This window comes from Amphiura filiformis, chromosome 8 (assembly GCF_039555335.1).
Source record: "Amphiura filiformis chromosome 8, Afil_fr2py, whole genome shotgun sequence".
Taxonomy (NCBI): domain Eukaryota; kingdom Metazoa; phylum Echinodermata; class Ophiuroidea; order Amphilepidida; family Amphiuridae; genus Amphiura; species Amphiura filiformis.
Window position 1 is genome coordinate 52,047,495 of NC_092635.1, and position 4,352 is coordinate 52,051,846.

Consider the following 4,352-nt stretch of genomic DNA (forward strand, 5'->3'; position numbering starts at 1 on the left):
TATTCCACTCGCCTTTATTCATGCATCATTGCTCTGGGCAGAGAGTAGATATTCGCTCTGGGGTAGGGCCCTATTCATAAGGCTGCGTTCACATAGAAGTATACGGTATACGGTATTCGCTATACGAAATACGCTCATTCGATCAGGCTGAGTTCATATAGGCGTATACTATGTGAACTCAGCCTGATCGAATGAGCGTATTTCGTATAATGAATAGCGAGTAGGTCAGTTTACCAATTTTCTTCGTCTAATCAAATGCTTGTAACTTTACTTCTTGAGGTCACATTGCATTGAATGAGGTGTCATAATGTGCAGAATTAGATAGTGCATCTATTACAAAAAATGAATTTACCCACATATGGTTTAGTTTTAAAATTAGGACGGTATACGCTGCACTAAAATCGAGCATGCACGATTCCCACTATACTATACTATACGCAGGTATACGGCCTTTTCGAATAGTGCCTATGTGACCCGGTACTATGAAATTACCTTTTAGGCTATACGCATGCACCTGCAAAACGTGCACCGTATACCCGAATAGTATACTTCTATGTGATCGTAGCCTTATGTGACCCGGTACTATGGAATTGCCTTGCTCGATTTGAGCTATACGCGTGCACCTGCAAAACGTGCACCGTATACCCGAATAGTATACTTCTATGTGAACGCAGCCTTAGGAGTTTGCATATGTTACTAAATTTTATGGCCAAATAAATTTGAATAAAAAGTGAAGGTCTCATCACTTAAGCCTATGCATATTGCTTATATAACACTTTATTCACTCAGAACGGTAGTCTGTTGCTGTCTTTTGTTAGACAGGACCCACTCAGTCACTAAATCAGGCACTGGAATTGATTAAGGGAATGGGGTATGAACGTTTGGACAGTATTTATTGTGGGACATTAGAGCACATCAGACATATCGAATTGCATTCTGAATACGAAGAATGGCCTTCTGATATCAAATAATTTTGATTCTTTGAAATTCGCAATGTAATACACATTTAAGGCTATATGGCAAATCATTAAAAATTGATATTTTTGATATTTAACAGTACTCGAAGGAAACTTTATAAATCTGATGATTTCTACCTAAAGTGTATGTAGGTGGGATGAAAAGCCGATCAATTGAAAATGTTGACCTTTCGTTTTGAAGATATGGATTTTTTCCCCAAAACACCTAAAAAAATTTTTTCTTTTTGGGAAAAAAATCCATATCTTCAATATGAAAGGTCAAAATTTTAAATTGATCGTCGGCTTTTTCCTCCCAGCTACATACACTTTAAGACTATATCATTAAATTTATAAAATTTACTTCGAGGACTGTTATATCTCAAAATGTGAAAAATATCAAATTTTAATAATTTGTCATAAAATTTGTATTATATCGTGAATTTCATAAAATGAAAATTATTTGATATCAGAAAGACATTCTTCGTATTCGGAATGCAATTCGATAGGTCTGATGTGCTCTCATGTCCCACAAAAATGCTGTCGAAACGCTCAAAACGCTCATTCCAGTTCCCTTAACTCGGCGTTATTATGAGCAAAATTGTGCGCTTATACAACTTTTCACGTAATAAGATATAAACTTTTCGGCCAAATAAAAAGCAATAATTTTAATTTTTCAGTAAATATCAGGAGAAAACCATAAAGCTTGATACTAAATTCATACCTAAATTCATACCTTCATAAAGCTTGATATTTAATTCATACCTAAATTCATACCTTCCTTACACTTGGAAAAATAATCACAATTTCAAAACTGAACAATATTGGGGTAAATTTGTTTTTTTTAATATATATGCACTATATAATCCTGCACATTATATTTGTGGTGAATTTCAAGTTATCATGTTGTGATATCATTATTATAGCATTATTCATCATTTTAATATTCCCCATCCAAATACACTACTCTAGCACAAGTGCACACATAAAAACTACATTTTCCCACCACATGTACTTGGGCAGTGTGTGCATTTGAGTCAAATGATACAGAGTTCCTTTGCCATACCATGTTTACAGAAATTTATGATTTATTGGAGCTTATAGGCAAAATATTAATAATTATCCAGATGTGCATAATTAATGATAATAATTATATTAAGCTAATTGATAACCTGGTGGATGTGTGCTGGGATGTGTGGATGCGCATGAAAGGCTTCACTAAATTTGATATTGACAATTAAGTATACAAATTTTGCATCAAATTTGAAATCCAGTTGATGAGTTGATGTTTTGAGGTGAATAATAATTTGAATGCTATATCACTGCTAAATGTATGTTGATATTCCTTCTATAGTCTATGCTGTGTGTCAATACACAGACCATAGTTTACATGATTTTTGCATCCCAAAATATTTAAGCTAGATTCACTAAGACCATCACCAATCTCTTTTTGTACTTGATTTAATTCCACAAAACCATTTCTACAATTTTCTGTAAATTGAAGTAGGCCTACTTCTTAGCAAATAGAAATGTCTCAGCAACTCATGGCACACACAACAAATGAAAATGTTGTATATGCTTATGCGTATAAATTAATGTCAATAATCAATAACAATAGCTTTGTTTATACCCATGTACCCATAATGGGACTCGTACAATGTTTCTAGTCCCAATATCTGTACCCGTACCCATGACCCGTACTCGAGTCCCAATTTCCGTACCCGTACCCGTACTCATGGCTCCGGACCCGTACCCGTACCCTATTTTGGGTTCGGACTCGTACCCGTACCCGTACTCATGGCTTCGGAGTCGTACCCGTACCCGTACCCATGGCCTGGGACCCGTACCCGTACCCATGGTCTGGGACCCGTACCCGTACTCATGGCTCGGACCCGTACACGTACCCGTACTCATGACGGGTCCCAATACTACAAGTCTGTAAATACCTTATTATTTCAACCTAAAATGGACTGGACAACAACCCTTCCCGTCAGTTATTACTAATATTATTTCAACATTTTGAATAAAGAATAACAAAATCAAAATTTGACGGAAATGGTACATTAAGGTTACACAAAGAGACGTATAAAAAACGTATAAAAGACGTATAAAGTTGTTCTCTAAAACAGAGTTTTCTCAGTAATTAAATATCGCAGCAAGTGAAATGTTGGTGCATTGGATGTAGCTTAACATTTTTCTTGTGTGTTTATACAAAATTTTTGAATAAATTTGAAAATCCTTCGTTTAAAGCCGTTTTACGCACCATGTTCACAAGATCAAAAACACGTTCCATGACATTTTTTTCAAATATGCGCCCCGTATAAAACCACGTCGATTGATTGTTTTCTTCTTTTTTGCATTGTACTACAAATCGATTAAAGAAATAATGTTGCCATGGGGAAGCACCAAATACAGTACCGTTTAAATTTTAAAAGCCCGTTTTTGGGGAACATTTTCGAGAATCTTGCCTGAGAAAAAACTGTTTTGTGAAATTATCGATATCTTGATTACGGGACGTTAATTTAGACATCTGAATACCTACATTATTTCTCAACATTCTGCCAATTGATATCCCATTTGATTTTCACTCCAAATTGAAGCTAGTATTGCAAAAACGAGGTTTTTCCTCCATCAGTTCGTTCAAAATTTCAGCTCCGACATGTGTGTTTATTCTAAGAGCCATTGTGCGGACGCGATTGTAATCACGTAATTGCATCCAATTATATTTATATATCCGCTTCGAGAACTATTAATTTCGTAAGCTGATGTATGGCCGAGTGGATAGAGCGTTGGACTGGGAATCTCTTATGAAACATTTTTGTGGGTTCGAGTCCCCGTATGGCTGAATTTTCCTTCTTTTTTCTCTTTTCTCATTTTTACTTCCTTTCTTTCCTCTTTTCTTTCTCCTTTTCTTTTTACATTTCTTTTTTTTTCATTTCTTTTCGTTCTTTTTCTTTCTCTCTCTTTCTTTCTCTTTTTCATTACCGTATTTCTTTATTCTTTCTTGCTCCTTTCGTTTTCGTTTTATTTGATTGATTCGCTGACTGCAGTGAATCGTGATAGACGTGATTGATTGTTTTTCACCTTATATAGGCCTAATTCAGAAATTTGTAGGCCTGTTAAGTCTGTCTACAGTCTTGTTGAATATTCTTCCCAAATTTGATTTGAAATAATTGCCTTTTGATATTGTTGTTGATGTTATTGTTGTACCCTATTACAATGTAATCAGGGGAATAGCAGCATTGATTTATTTCATCAAAGATATCAAGGCTATAAATTCAAAATCAACACATTTTCCAGGTCGTAGCTTGACGAAGTGCCCCCAATCAATTTTAAAATGTATAAAATCCTCATGAAAATTGCCGAAAACGGCTTGTGCCCCCCGGCATGCCGCCCCTC